Source organism: Lepus europaeus, chromosome 5 (genome assembly GCF_033115175.1).
Source record: "Lepus europaeus isolate LE1 chromosome 5, mLepTim1.pri, whole genome shotgun sequence".
Lineage (NCBI taxonomy): Eukaryota > Metazoa > Chordata > Mammalia > Lagomorpha > Leporidae > Lepus > Lepus europaeus.
In genome coordinates, this window is record NC_084831.1 from 115,535,786 (window position 1) to 115,551,545 (window position 15,760).

General features: G+C 53.5%; 5 non-coding genes across 5 annotated transcripts; 2 read left to right on the forward strand and 3 right to left on the reverse strand.

The window, feature by feature from the left end:
* Positions 1–42: 42 nt before the first annotated feature.
* On the reverse strand, positions 43–206 carry LOC133761364 (U1 spliceosomal RNA). Its single transcript, XR_009866162.1, has one exon. It is a non-coding gene; the product is annotated as a U1 spliceosomal RNA (small nuclear RNA).
* Positions 207–3,046: 2,840 nt separating this feature from the next.
* Positions 3,047–3,210, forward strand: LOC133761365 (U1 spliceosomal RNA). Its single transcript, XR_009866163.1, has one exon. It is a non-coding gene; the product is annotated as a U1 spliceosomal RNA (small nuclear RNA).
* A 2,280-nt stretch (positions 3,211–5,490) lies between these two features.
* Positions 5,491–5,562, reverse strand: TRNAQ-CUG (transfer RNA glutamine (anticodon CUG)). The gene has a single exon. It is a non-coding gene; the product is annotated as a tRNA-Gln (tRNA).
* A 3,025-nt stretch (positions 5,563–8,587) lies between these two features.
* TRNAH-GUG (transfer RNA histidin (anticodon GUG)) lies at positions 8,588–8,659 on the reverse strand. The gene has a single exon. It is a non-coding gene; the product is annotated as a tRNA-His (tRNA).
* An 841-nt stretch (positions 8,660–9,500) lies between these two features.
* Positions 9,501–9,574, forward strand: TRNAN-GUU (transfer RNA asparagine (anticodon GUU)). The gene has a single exon. It is a non-coding gene; the product is annotated as a tRNA-Asn (tRNA).
* Positions 9,575–15,760: the final 6,186 nt, after the last annotated feature.

The window sequence follows — 15,760 nt, forward strand, 5'->3', positions numbered from 1 at the left end:
ACTTACTAGTACACAGAAGACCTGTTCTTTAACACCAAAGACCAGGGGAGAGCGCGAACGCAGTCCCCCACTACCACAAATTATGCAGTCGAGTTTCCCACATTTGGGGAAATCGCAGGGGTCAGCACTCCCGCAGTGCAATGGGAGAGCCTCGCCCTGGGAAAACCACCTGCGTGATCATGGTGTCTCCCCTGCCAGGTAAGTATGAGTTCCAAGCCTTCCCCCCAAGCACAGCCTCACACGCCCCGCACTCTTCACACGCGCTCACTTTGCGCCCCGCACCCCCGGGCCCTCTTCGCCCTCACGCACGCACAGCGCACCTATGTGCCGCCAGCCGTCCCGCGCTTTCTCCCACTGCACGGGAAAGCGGCCGTGAATCTGCAGCAGGTCCCGGACCAGCAGCCCCTGCGTTGCTCTATCTGCATAGCCCCGCCCCGTCCGTGACGCCACCGGAGGCGCCCCGCCCTCCCCCGCGCCTTGTCGCCGGTGCGCAGAGTGACAGCTGTGCCCGCCCCGTCCCTCCCACTCCCGAACCTGTGAGGGCGCCGGGCCCCGGCCCCCGGCCCCGGCCCGGCCCAGGCCCCGGCCCAGGTCCTGGTCCTGGTCCGTCCCGACTGCGCCCGTTCTCACCCTGCGTCAGGCCTGGGACCTTTTGTCCGAGGCCCGAGCACCCTTCTCGAAATCATCGCTCTATACGCGCGGAACATTTAGGGTCAGCCAGGAGTATCTTCATGCCGGAACTCGAAATGAAAAGTGGACTTAGTGGATGCCGATCGGACGTCGAAGCCAGCAGCTGACAGATCCCGTCTTTATGAAGCAGGAGAAGGCGCTTCTGTTTAAAATTATTTTCTAATGCTGAAATGCTAACATTTTACTGTTAGTAAATGGTGCACACTTGTCCAGGGCATGATTTACGTCCTGGACACCCTCCTAGGCTCTAGGTCAAGCCGCCATTGCTGGAAGCCAAGTGACCAGATGGCCCAACCACAGGTGTCAGCTCCACTCCGCCCTAATGAATTCGCTCCTCTATTCCCCAGCTCCCCCACTCCCCCACAAAGCTATAATAGGACCTGCTTCCTGCACGTGGGCCCTCTCTTGCCCTCTTGCCCAGCCCGTAGGGCTTCCCCCACTCGACACTAAACCTTTTCTCTGACTCCAGTGTTTAGTTCAATTTGTGGTGGCCTTACAGCACCCTGGGAAGCAGCAGGTGTGAGGCCAGGATTTGGTTCTCTGCTTCTTGTTTGGAAGCACCACTGCCCCCCCCCCCCATTAGCCTCTTATTGGTAAGATAGGATGCAGCTACATGAGTGAAGCCACCTGGGAATTTTATGATATCTCACAAGCCGTATTTTCATGGCATTCCCCAATAAAGATCCCAAGTGAATCGGGTCCATCCTGAGAGAGAGCGTTTTGATGGACAGGTAGGGGATACCATCACACTGGGGGCTTGCAGGGACTTCCAGATCACAAAGACTTAAACCAGCTACCTACTTACATCATATCAACCTGTGAGCTGAGCCTATAGCTCGATTGGGGACTCCCATCTGGGTGACGGGGACACAAGTACTTCAGCATCACCGCAGCCTCCCAGGGTGCACATCAGCAGGAAGCTGAGTCCTAGATGTTAGGTGCATAGCGCAGACATCACTCCCACCTGGGATATGGATGTCTACACTGCCCGCCCCAGGTGTGTTTCCCTGGTGCAGTATAGAGAAAAAGCTCGATTTCCGTTTCTGTCAGGTGTCCAGTGCCAACTCTGTCAGGACGGTGCCCAGTGTGTTCACTTGGGCTGCTCAGATTCCCAGAAAAATCTCTCTGCACTGCTGTCTGGACAGGGACTCCCAGTCAGCACCCCGGGAGCGTGGCCTGAATGGGGCTTTCAGCAGTCGGGTTCTTCCAGGGAACTCCGGTGCCTCATCCCTCACTAGGGAAGTGTTGTCCTGGCTGCAGGGCCCGACCAGCCCCCATGCCACTTATCTGCAGGGAGAACCTCTCAGTAAAGGTTCTGGGACTTGGGCAGCACAGCAGAACAGAGGGCGCTTGTGCCGGCTGAGCCGGTCTTTCCGTAGGCGCCCGACCTTGCTCCACCCTCCGCGTTCCCGCGTCCTCATCACCGAAGACGGACGATTCAGTCGCGGGTTCAGCACCTCGGTGGGAATGCCCCCTAGACGTTTCCTCAACGTGAGACGTTTTAGTTCCTTGTTTGAGGATCTAAGGCGTTGGCGTCGGTAAGCTCTCAGGCGTGGAGAGGGCCCTGCGAGACGCGGGAGCCCCGCAGGGACAGGCGGGAGCGTGGTTATCCGCTCTGCGGAGCAGCACCGCCTCGCGTCCCGAACCCCCGGCAGGATCCGCGCCGTCAGCGTGGACGCCGTCTTCCTGACACCAGAGGTGCTCCATCAGGATGAAGGTCTGCGGCCCCCGGGCGCCTTCTCCTCCTTCATAAAGACGGGATCTGTCAGCTGCTGGCTTCGACGTCCGATCGGCATCCACTAAGTCCACTTTTCATTTCGAGTTCCGGCATGAAGATACTCCTGGCTGACCCTAAATGTTCCGCGCGTATAGAGCGATGATTTCGAGAAGGGTGCTCGGGCCTCGGACAAAAGGTCCCAGGCCTGACGCAGGGTGAGAACGGGCGCAGTCGGGACGGACCAGGACCAGGACCTGGGCCGGGGCCTGGGCCGGGCCGGGGCCGGGGGCCGGGGCCCGGCGCCCTCACAGGTTCGGGAGTGGGAGGGACGGGGCGGGCACAGCTGTCACTCTGCGCACCGGCGACAAGGCGCGGGGGAGGGCGGGGCGCCTCCGGTGGCGTCACGGACGGGGCGGGGCTATGCAGATAGAGCAACGCAGGGGCTGCTGGTCCGGGACCTGCTGCAGATTCACGGCCGCTTTCCCGTGCAGTGGGAGAAAGCGCGGGACGGCTGGCGGCACATAGGTGCGCTGTGCGTGCGTGAGGGCGAAGAGGGCCCGGGGGTGCGGGGCGCAAAGTGAGCGCGTGTGAAGAGTGCGGGGCGTGTGAGGCTGTGCTTGGGGGGAAGGCTTGGAACTCATACTTACCTGGCAGGGGAGACACCATGATCACGCAGGTGGTTTTCCCAGGGCGAGGCTCTCCCATTGCACTGCGGGAGTGCTGACCCCTGCGATTTCCCCAAATGTGGGAAACTCGACTGCATAATTTGTGGTAGTGGGGGACTGCGTTCGCGCTCTCCCCTGGTCTTTGGTGTTAAAGAACAGGTCTTCTGTGTACTAGTAAGTGGAGGAGTTTGTGGTTTCCACGGGCCGCTGGGGGGTAGATCTACCTGGAGAGGAAGGTAGCCATCTACACACAGGGTGTACTGCTGGGCGCGCTCCCGAAATAGGGAAGGAAGAAAGCTGTTCTCCTTTCTGCAACAGTCACTATAACCATGCTAATCACAGTGGGCTGTGAGTACCAAGGGGGGCGGAGGCCCGGTGGGGTGGCTGGTGGCTTTCTCTGCCTTCCTGGCACTTGGAAGCCATTTCTTCTCTGTTGTCAGGCTCAACCATCCCTAGTCAGCGGTTCCTGTCCCGTGGAGCCCAGACAGGCCACACGGCAGCCCACTTTAGCACAGCCTTTGATTGCATATGCTGGTGGAAGCGCTTGGGGAAGGGAAGCCAAATGTTCGCTCCTGCACCGCTTGATTCCTCAACCCAGGAACACCCGCACCTGTGCTGCCTGCTCCTTCAAAGCGTGAGAGACGTTACCTAGCTCTTCAGAATGCTGTCAGCCAAAAAAGCACTGAAGCAGTCCTCCAAGGGACATCGCACGCCGTCCCATCCATCTAGGGACTTTGAGATAAGACCAGCCGCTGTCAAAGGAGTTTCTGCTCAGAAGCGCTGCTGTGGAGGGCGTCCCGACGAGGAAGTGAGCTTTCTGAAGTCCACACACATAGTTTCTTCCTCCCGAATATTCCTTTCCTTCTCTTTCCCATCTCTGGCAGTGGCCTTGCAGATCTCACTCTGGTTCCCCATGGGTGCTTGTTCTTATCCCTTCTCCCTCAGAGGCCCCCTCTGGCAATCTTGTGAAGCCTGCTCAGCCTTCACAGTGTAATGGATTTAAGTACACGGAACATAGTGTTTAGAATCACAAAGGAAATCCATGGCTTTCTTTTTTTAAATGATATTCTTAAGAGTTTATTTTAAACAAATTGTATAGGCCTCAAGCAAATAAAAGGAGTTTGTGCAGCCTTACAGGAAACAGGTAGGGAGCTGAGGAGGGCCAGGATGCCTCCAGGGCCTTGGTGGGCACTTTCCTGGTGGAGGGAGCCCTGTAAGGAAAACCAGAGAATCCAGCATAGCAAATAGGTCTGTGGTAACCTGGCCCTGGGCAATAGGGCCCTAGCCTCCATGAATCTACTTCCATAACTCTGTGGCCAAGGGTCAAAAAGGCATCCTTTGTGGGGGCCACCCAATGAAGTCCTTGTCCAGGGGCAATTCCCATTGTGGGACACCTTGGAGGCCTCATGATCCGGGAGGCAGGCTCATCGTGCTCGGAGCTAGTGCACCTATAGGCTCCTGTAATACTGGCTGTGGCAGCAGCTACAACAATGCCTATTACTTGAGGGGCCATCACCTTTTGGGATGACTCACCAGCCTCACACACTGCACCAGCAAGTTCGGCAGGACGGCGGCCTTAGAAAGCCAGCGCGCTGTAATCCGAGCCCGCAGGGTGCTGTGGGCCGCGAGCTCCTCTTCTCCCCAGCAGCACGAGGCCAGGCGCCCGAATGTGAACTTCCTGAGCGAGGCTCAAGGCGACTTGCGCGGGGCCGAGGAGCAGCTAGGTCTGCAGGGGTTGATGGATTTCCTCGCTCCAGGGGCTGTCGGCCCAGAGCCACGGTCCAGGCCTCTGACCATCGTCCGTCTGCACGCTCGAGTGACCGGGGCAGAGGACAGAGGCTGCGGGGCGGAGGCAGGGCCGGGCTGGACGCTCCCTCCTGGGCCCCATAGGGCGGCCTCTCCCCTGCTCCTCCCGCCCAGGAAGAACGCAGAAAGAAAGGGCGACCTGAATAAAAAAGTCTTTCCACCCACTCCAGGAGGTCCCACCCAGACTTTGCCGGGATCCAGCTCCGTGGTCCAGACACCGGGGTTTTCCACCTGTCCCCAATAGCCGTGGGTGATTTCCCCGCGGGCTCAGGTTTCAGCCTCGGCAGGGCCAAGGGCACCGTGTGTGCCTCCGCCCCTTCTTCACGGCGAGGGCAGAAGCCCCAGTCTCGCCCAGGACGGGGATCCCCCAGGCTCGTTCATTTCCCTGGGGACCGGGCCGGTGTAAAGAATCCGTTTCTGGAACCCGGACTCCTGAGGGGGCTGGAGAGCCTTCGCGGGACGATCCTGGGAGGTCCCAGGTACAAACCGCCGACAGGAAGCACTGAGGACCAGAACAGTCTGTTCCCTCCAGAGCTTGCCTTCCTGGCCCTAAAATGAAACTGGAGGGGATGCCCACACAGTAAAAACGCCATCTCTTTAAGTTAAAGAGGAAGGTCCCACCGAGATTTGAACTCGGATCGCTGGATTCAGAGTCCAGAGTGCTCACCATTACACCATGGAACCAACTTGTGATGGTTCCTTGATCTCTCCTATCCACATAAATAACAAGTGCAGGTCATCCAAAAATGACGTGTTTATTCAGTAATTAGTTTCTCAGAGGAAACGCCTGTAAGGTATCCAAGGTAGCGAAGGCAGGCAAGATTTCAAATGGCCAAACGAAGAGGGCTAGAACTTCCATTGCTTTCTGACAACTGCACTATGCCACAAGAATCAGTGACAAGGGTGGGGTGACGTGGGATTTCATCTTAATTCAAGCCCTTGCCTTTTACTTAGAAAGCATTTTAAGTACTGGCACATAGACGGTGCACAAAACAATCAAGTTTATTTAAATAGTAAATAAACACACACATGTGGACACAGTTGGAGAGGGCCACTGGGAGAAGGGGGTGTGGGAAGGGAAGTGGAGAGAGGGCGCACCCTCAGCTCCTTTTACGATGCGGTGTGGTCACCTGGGAGGGTTATGAAGCTCCATAAAATTCCACGTGGAGCTTACTGTATATGTTCATATGGAGACCCTTCCTTGGGTCCCAGATGAAAACAAGGTGTCCTGGGATAGGGGGCGTTCTGACAGCTTAGAATTACATGGGGTTTGTGACCTACAGCTCAGCTAGCTACCTTATCCCATATCCGAGTCAGCCCAGGGTGGATGGGCCCTTGCCGGCAGGTGTCCTCCGGAAGTGTGCTCTGGGTGCAGCTGTCCTGGCCTTTCTGCAGGGCTGTGCCCTGGCAGAGCCTGGGTGAGCGTCTGTTCTCAGCCGGGGGGTGCACGAGATGCCCACTCCCACAGCCGCCCAGCTGTGCTCATCTATCTTAGGGTTTTTTTTATTATTATTATTATTATTTAACACACAAACATCAGTTTTATTGACAGGTTAGGGCCACAATGGACAATCTGAGAATAAGGAGTAAGGTGAGCCGTGGCAGCAAACTAGTTAATATTCCTCCTCTTCATCCTCTCCCTCAGCACTGTCTGCTCCAGCTTCTTCATAATCCTTCTCCAGGGCAGCCATGTCCTCACGGACCTCAGAACTCTCCTTCCTCCATGCCCTCCCCCATGTACCAGTGAACAAAGGCACGCTTGGCATACATTAGGTCAAACTTGTGGTCCAGGTTAGCCCAGGCCTCGGCTATGGCTGTGGTGTTGCTCAGCGTGCACACAGCTGGCTGGGCCCTGTTGGCCAGGTCTCCACCGGGCACCAAAGTAAGAAGCTGGTAATCCATGCCAACCTTGCAACCAATGGGGCACCAATCCACAAATGGTCTTGATGGTGGTGATAACAGCACTGACATCTTTGGGAACCACGTTGCCAAGGTACAGCAGGCAGCAAGCTGTGGATTTACTATGATGAGAGTCACATTTCACCAGCTGGTGGGCCGGCTTAGAGCAAGTGCTGGTGATCTCTGCTACAAAAAGCAGTTTATGGTAGGCTGCCTCAGTAGAAATGACGGGCAAATGTGGCCAGAGGGAAGCAGATGGGGGACAGGGCACCAGGCTGGTCTGGAATTCTGTCGGATCAACATTCAAGGCTCTGTCAAACCGCAGGGAGCCATGATGGAGGACACAATCTAGCAGATAAGGCGGTTCGGGTCAATGTGGCTCTTCCTGGAGGCCAGAATCTGAAGCCGCCTCAGCAGACTGCATGGCAGGTGGAAGGAAGGAGGGAGAGATCTGCTTTGACTGTGAACTGAGCCTGGGCTTCTCATGTTTGGACCTGCACTATGTTCATGTTGGGAAAAGTCACAAGAAAGATGTGTAAAGGAGGCAAAAGAAGGTCTGAGATCCTCACAGAGCCCCTCCATCGGAAGACAGCAAAGGAGTCACAGAGCAAAGGGTCACATTGGGGATTTAGCTCAGGAAACATGACAAAGCTTTGGCCTCAAATAAAATCCCTTGCCTTGAAAAAAGGCCTCACCGGAAGTAGACTCTATACAATTGAGTGACAAACCTCTAGAGGGAAGCATCAGCAGTTCATCCTGGTTCTTGGGCGTCCATTTGGTGTGAACATAGGGGAAAGTTTGCTTGCTCACTTGCTGAAATACTCTCTTTGCCCTCCCATCTCTTGATACCTTTCAAATCCTTTCCCTCTTAACTTTGGGGCAAAGACACCAGTTCTTTTCCCAAATGGGCGTTCAGATCCCAGGGACCACCGGGGAGCTGGGCCACCAGCCGTGGCCCTGGGTTCCTCCAGCAGGGCTGTGTGAGATGTGCTTCGCTCCACTTCCATCACTTTGAGTCTCTGAAAAAGGCCAAGGATGGAATCGCATTTTTCAATTCTTAACCCTGACAGTGACCCACATAAGGGAGAATCAATGAAATTTTCCCTTCAGGTTGCTTCTTGTCACCACCCTGGCATCAGCCAGCCCAGGGGGCCGGTCCAGGACAAACCGTTCCACTGGCTTCTAGGTGCTCTGGTGTCTAAGCCTGCGTGCTGCCCTCGGCCTTTGCTCAGGGGCCGCCCTGTTGCCTCTTGCTCTGTGGTTTACAGTTAGCCTGGAACAGCATCGTATCGTACTGCTCTGGACATGTAGCCCTCTCCTCTGTAATAAACCCCGGTAGCTGGAATTCACCGTCATGTCCAGTCTGAGAGGCTGGAGTCCTCTATAACTGGAGCCGTTGGTGTCAGCTTAGGGATCCCTTCCACCACCTCATTGTATGGAATCTGCATTCAGACTCCTTTGCCGATTGAGTTCTGTATGGAAAGTCTACGACTTAGTAGGTGGTGGGTCCTGTTGCCAAAATCCCTCCAGCTGAGTACTGAAGACTTGTTCGCTTTAGGCTGTGTGGTTTCTGAGTCAGGTCCTACTGCCAACAAAATTGGGGACCAGGAAGGGTCGTAAAGTTTAGACGTTCCAGTTCTATTTTCTTTTACAGTCCCCAGTTGGAGTGTAATTGTCTCAGATATCTCAGAGCTCCTTTACCCTAAAACCTGCAAAAGGGATGGATGTGGCCCCACCACGCCCGACCTCTTTGGGTTCCCGATGCAGAGTCAGAAGCTCGGGGAAAAGACAATCGCCCCCAGCCGCATGCTGCCGTGACTCGGATTCGAACCGAGGTTGCTGCGGCCACAACGCAGAGTACTAACCACTATACGATCACGGCGCGCCGCTGAAGCTACGGGCAGACAGGTAGTTCTTGTTGGGCTTTTAACCCATACGTGGTGCTGTTCTATGTTCTTGAGCGTCACAGCTGCTTGGGTTTTTCTTCACCTCCTCGCCGTTTTTCCTTTTTCCTCACCCATTCTGCGACCGTCATCAACATTTCTTCCTCCAAGATCCACCTGCCCTGTGGGCTGCACAAGTCTCCTGGGAAGTGCCCGCGCTCACGTCCGGGGTCTCGTTCTCTCCCCTTCGTGGTGTCCTGGGCCCCACTCCTGGCCCCACCCGCCGCCCCTGCCGCCCCAGAGGAGCATGCGGAAAATCCGCCGGAATTCCGCGACGAAAAGCGGCTCCCTTCGCACGGCCCTTCGTGACTTCCATCCCCGCGGGGCTCCCAAGACCTGAGCGCTGAAGACCCCGCCGCCTGGAGTCCTCAGGTCCCCCGGGGCGCCGTGACGGCCAAACCCTGTTCCCGGCGAAGGACCCGAGAGCGGCCGTCACCGCGACCCTGAACCCGGGGAGCCCCGTGCTGGACACGCGAAGCTTCCGAGCGCCCGCGGGCGGCAGGGACGGCGGGGGCAGCGTGTTCCCGGCGTGGAGGCGGCGCCGACGCGGGCGCTGTGGACCCGGCGTCTGCGGGGCACGGGCTCGTGCGGCGGGCGGGCGGGCGAAGGCCACGCAGCTGCCCGCGACTGCCCGACTTCTCTAAGCACAGGTTGCCTGCGAGGTGCCCAGTGCGGCTCCAGCTCGCCTCTCGGGGTTGCGGGGCTCTGGAGCTCGCAGCGTGGTCCCGCCAAGGCCGGCAGCCGCCGGGAAGACATGGTCCCTGTGCGCCTGAGGGCACAGTCTCTGTGGCGCAATCGGTTAGCGCGTTCGGCTGTTAACCGAAAGGTTGGTGGTTCGAGCCCACCCAGGGACGGCCGCCATCCCTTTTTACCAGGATCACTCAGAAGAGAACGCTCCCGTCTCTTCCTGTCTATTGTTCCCACAAAGGCCACCTACCCTTGTCACTCCACTCCTAGACCACCTACTGGGAGCTCAGGAGGCCTGAAACACACCGAGAAGGACCCCAGTCCTGGTGCCATAATAATCCCAAATCTTCCTTTTATGAGCCTGGACGAGTAATCCTCAAGTCTGTCTGTAATATTGCAGCAACAGTAGTATTCTGCTTCCAAGAGTGTGTCTACAATGTGATTGTTTTATCAATGATGTCCCTGGTGGGATCATTATCATAAGCATACTTACTCCCTGCTCTGTTTTTTTAAAATAAGAGATTGTGCACTATTTATTTAACTCCTCTCAAAAATCTTTTGAAATCTGGTTTCATGAGAACAGTGCTGCAGTTGTCATTGTATTGTGCACATCTTTCACCCTTGGGTGTCCACAGTGTAGCATTGCCTGTGCAATTGCTCCCTTATGCCATACATGCAGTGCTTCGAATATCACAAACTCACCAAACTGATCTCTTACAGGAGTGGCACTAAATCATATTCCAATTGGTATCCCAACTCTATCAATGTCCTTCTTATAACTTATCTGCCAGCAGGACAAGCTATACAGGGATCTCTGACACTCCAACAAGGGGAGTTCGGCCTCCTCCCCACTCCATAGCTTAACTAACAAGATGGCCCAATAGAAGTACATGGCAGGCACTATACACAGGTGTTCTGTTGTGTGTGTTGACCTGCTAAACCTGTAAGACATCCTAAAGCCCTCCAATAACTAACTGTAGCTGCTGTGTGTACAGGTGACCTAGCCAGGTGGGTCCAGAGAAGACCAGGCAGAGCGACTTCAATGAGGGCTTAGCTGTGCTACTCATCCAAGGAGGAGAAAATCTTATACTCTTAGATACCTGTTCTCCTCTTTCCTTTTTATCTTCAGAAATCTTGCTTTGGCTTCCACAGGAAGTGATGAGAAGACAATGCTTCTTCTCCTGCTGTACAATGATCAGTGAGCATGCAGATAACTCTCTCCATAGTATTCCTTGCAGATGTCTGCTGGGGCTCTGCCCAGACCATCTGTCCATGTAGATGCATCACTGGAGCCAAAGGAACCTGTACCCGACAGGCAGACCTGGGCCCTAGCGCTATTGGCTCATGATCCCTTGATTCTTCAGTTTCTCCCATGAGCAGAAACAGAGCTCTTTACTCCTGCATGCTGAACCTGGGCCCTGGACCAAGGCCTTTGTTCTTTCTTTCATTGTTGCATCGTGATTTCTCCCACCAGGGGCATCGCTGGGGGTTTCTGAGTGTGATCTTTTCAAGTGAACTTCTGGGGTGATCTCTGTTAGGTGGTGATTGACAGAGATGCATTCTCTGTTTGATGGCGCGTGACAGGAAGACTAGTCTGCGAGTCTGTATTGATTGCCCATTATCCTGGAGAGGCCGGTATTTCCTGGTGTTTGAGCCTGCAGCAGTGCGGAGCTGTTCACGTCTCCTCTTTCCAGTGTATGGTGAAATTATTATGGGCCTATAGCTGTCAGCAAGAGTTTTTTTTTTTTTTTAATTTATTTATTTATTTGAAAGGCAGAGTTACAGAGACAGAGAGGGAGAGAGAGAAAAATCTCCCATCTGCTGATTCTCCCCCTCAGATGACCTCAAGAGCTGGGGCTGGACCAAGCTGAAGCCAGGAGCTTCTTTTGGGTCTCTCACATGGGTGCAGAGGCCCAAGGACCTAGGCCATCCTCCACTGCTTTCCCAGGTGCATTAGCAGAGAGCTGGATTAGAACTGGAGTGTCTGGGATTCAAATTGGCACCCATAGGGAACGGGAGCATTGTAGGCAGTGGCTCAGCCTGCTATATTACAATGCCACCCCTTATTCTGAACAGTTATTGGTATCTGTGAATGTACTTGCTCGCACCAAGTGTCCATATGAGCCTAATCAAATCTTGCAATGGAGCCGTGGAAAGAGACTCTGTGGAAGACTAGCCAAGTCTCAGGCTCATAAAAGCCGGGTACTCATGCTTCCCAGTCTCAGTGCCCATGAAAATGACAGCGTCCAGGGGACCCCCCGCTATCCTGTCCTGCTAACCTCTCTTTCCATTTGCTGTGCCACTAACAAGAATCACTCACATTTGTTTTGTCAAGGTTAAAGTGAGGAAAACAGATTCTCTACTGCAGCCAACTGGTAGACCTGCAGCCTATTGCTATTGGCTCATGTCCTGCTACTGAGGATAGAGAGCTGAATTCTGTCCAGATTAGTGCAGAGGGGACTGGCAGGGCTAAGGGGAGAGCGGGGTGGTGGTGGTGGTGGGGCTTCAGCGCCAGCATCCTGACTAACCAGGCCAGTGGTGTCTGCTCCCCGGAAAGCCTGGAATTTAGACTTCTGTCCTCCCCGAGGGGCTGGGAGATGCAGACTCAACCCTGAGCCAACTGCATAGTGAAGGAGTGCTTTCAGGTCCTTGAGGAAGGTGCTCCCGAGTCCCTGGTCTTCAGAGAATACAACTGTGCTTTGGAAAAACAAGAGTTGGCCTGAACAGACAGCAGTGTTGTTTTCTTGTGCAGGGATTTTAAAGGGACTTTGGGTCAGTCTAGGGACATGGCGTTGACAGCCAGAAGCCATGTTGGAGATTTGTCATCTCTCAGGCAGAGGTTTGTTCAGAGCCGTTGTCTCAGAGCTCAGCAGTTCTCACTTGCCATCCCTCCATTGTTTGGGCCAGGATTTCCTGCACTCTGTTAGATGTCCAGGGCTACAGGTCATGTTCAGTGGCCTTAAGCCACCCAGGCAGCTCTCTCTAGGCCTGAACAAAAGTGCAAAGGCCACCATAAGATTAGGAGTGAGTACCACATTAGGTATCTATTGCCTATTCCAAATGTTTTAGACAAAAATGTTTTAAGGGTTTGTCCAAAAGGAAAGTGACTTGGGGAAGTAGAGTAAAAGTCAAACTTGTATTTGGAAAGTATGATGTTTATGGATTTAAAAAAATTCCCCAGGGCTGGTGCTGTGGCATAGCAGTAAAGCCACCTTCTGTGGCACTGGCATCCTGTCTGGGCACCTATTTGTGTCTTGGCTTCTCCACTTTCAAGCCAGCTCCCTGCTAATGTGCTGTGGAGGATGGCCCAAGTCCTTGGGTTCCTGCACCCATGTGGGAGACCTGGAAGAAGCTCCAGGTTGCTGACTTTGGCCTGGGCCAACCCTGACCATGCAGCCATCTGGGGAGTGAACCAGCAGATAGAGGATCTCTCTCTGTCTCTCCCTTTCTCTCTGTAGCTCTGACTTTCAAATAAATAAATAAATCTTAAAAAAAAAAAAAAAATGTGTGAATGCAGAAGTCTACAAGTGACCATGACGAGTAGATACTGGGGTGAGAAGTCAAAAGGCACAAAGTAGCCTTGTGTTAAATGAAACCACTCCATGTGTCCCTGGGACACGTTTACTGTTGTGGGAAATTTATTAGTGATAGCGATTGAGAGTGTTACTGAAAGTTCTGTGTATGTGTCAGTGTGGCTGGGCCAGAGGGAGCCTCGATATTGAGTGAAACATTATGCATGGGTGTTCCTCGGAGGACGTTTCTGACAGTAAAACAGATCCCCCTCCCCAGTTGTGAGGGAGCCTCACCCAATTCCTTGAGCGTCTGCTTAGTATAAAAGGCTGAGTTCTCTCTCTTGATTCTGAACCGGTACACTGCTCTTGTGCGGCTGAGCTGCCTCGGCCTGGAACTACAGCAGTGGGTTTCCTGGTCTGCAGCTGGCTACGTCAGGCCTCGGTCTGCACATTCATCTGAGCCGATTCCTAGAGCAACTCTCCTCCTGTGTGTGTGAGAAATGCACCCCTCTGGATTTGTTCTCTGGGAAACCCAGAGCAACACACAGTACAGCAGTTTTGGTTTTGAGTCTTTTCAAAAACGAAGAGGAAAAAGGAAGCTGGAGACGTCTCAAAGGAGAACGGTACAGGATCTGTCCAAGGTTGGATCGGTCGAGAAAGAAGGTTTATTCCAGCTCCCAGTTTTGGAGCTTCAGGACTGACGATCAGGCAGCTCCAGTGAGCTGACATTGGATGACATCATTCCTGTGACACAGCGAGGTAAGCTGCGGAGCCACTTCTGACCTGGCTCCCTGCTAATGTGCCTGCAAAAGCCACGCTGTTGGAGACCAGGAAGGAGTTTACATCTGCTCTTTGCTTCACCCTGAACCAGTCCTACAGCCATGTAGAGGGTGAATCAGTGCATGGAATCTCTCTCCCTCCTTCCGTCTCTCTCTCTCTTTCTCATACATACACAGTCTCTCTCTAGCTCTGCCTTTCAAAAAAAATAAATAAATCTTTTTTAAAAAATCAAAGTCCTCTTAGGCATAGGACAATTTAAAAGTGCACGGTTTTAAGATTAGATGTAAGAACTGTTTTTATTGAAACTGTCTCCAGTAAAATCAGAGATGTTGGGGCAACAACTGTTGCCTTGATGTTTTCTGAACTAAGGCAAGGACAGAAAAGGAGCAGCAGGGGCAGTGTTTGGTGCAGAAGCTGAGAAACCACTAGGGATGCCCGCATCCCACAGTGAGTGCCTGGATTTGAGTCCCATCTCCTGGGGTGGAGTCCCACCTCCCCTGCTGTGCCAGTTTCCTGATAATGTGCATTCTTCTGAAGAGCTATGAATTAAACTTCTCAGACTCCCTCTAGGTTGGTTGCTAGAGAGAAATTAGGTTCTGCCAGCTACATTCACTCAAGAAAACTGGCAGAAGGGAGGAGAGGCAGCTTTCCTACTGCTGTTGCTACTGGCAAAACTTTGATGAACCATGGATGGTCATTGGCTCCTGTGATTGGTTTCCAGTTACTTTACTGAGAGTAAGAGGCTCTGGCCTTGGTCCCAATTTCCTGAGCTTTTGATGGCAGGAAAAGGAACATAGTTACTGAATTCCACATAGGGTGCTTGTCTTCCAAGGCTGAAATAAGTATTTTTCCAGTGATGTATTGCATTCATCCATAAACCCCTTTCTATCCAGAGCAGAGAGCTGGGTTAAAAGTGGAGCAGCCGGGACTCGAACCAGCACCCAGATGGGATGCCAGCACTGCAAGTGGCAGCTTTACCTGCTATATCACCACACCAGCCCCTCTATTGAAGTTTTTTATCAGTATTATGTCTTCAAAGCAATTCAGATCATTTTCTATTCAGTGTAGAAAAGCATAGCATGATTATACCATCACTTACCTATCTAGTCCATGGTTATAGGAATCTAGACCTCTCCAACCTTGAAGAATGAGTGAACGATTGTAAAGTGGTCTTATCCATGCAGATACCAATGAGCAGAGTAACCTCAAGCCCTCCTTTCTCTCTTGGTCGATGAGGTTCCAGAGCTGTGTTGGAAGGAGGCTCAAAGGTCCCAAAATACAGGAAAATTTGATTCAGTAGATGCTGGACTTGTGTTGGCTTTGACACTCAGGCACTTACTAGTGTGTGAGCCACTGCCTCAGAAATTAGGACGCAAACTCCGAAAACGTGTGACTGTGTTGGATCGGCTGCTGTTCTGGGTTTTCAGTCAATGCAACTTGGTTTTCAAGGCTCCTGCGGGAAGCAGCCCTGAGGAAGCAGAACGTGTTCTTCAGGGGGATTTTCAGCAGTCACGTCTCCAGGACCCTCTAGGAGCACGAAGGCTTCTAGGTTTACAGGGGCATGGGCAAGGGGCAGACTGGGGTTTTGGAGCTCAGCTGGAAATGCACACCTTGGGGAGTTGGTTCCAGCTGGCATCTGCTTCCCTCTGAGACAGAACGCCAGAAAAACTATGGCCTCTCTGGAACTGGAACACTTGAATCACTGCTTTCAGTTGATCCTGTCAGTTTGTTTCCCTCCCTCCCTCCCTCCCTTCCTTCCTAAGATTTACTTATTTATTCGAAAGGCAGAGTTGCAGAGTGAGCGGGCAAGCCAGAGAGATCTTCCATCTGTTGGTTCACTCCCCAAATGGCACAACAGCCTGCCTGGAACTCTGTCCCAGTGTCCCACATGGGTGGCAGGGGCAAAAGTACTTGGGCCATCATCTGCTGCCCTCTGAGTCACATAGCAGGGATACTGAATTGGAAGTGCCACAGCCAAGACATGAACCTGTGCCCATTTGGGATGCTGGCATCCCAGGCAGTGGCTTAACCCATGGCACCACAATGCCAGCCCCATCAGTT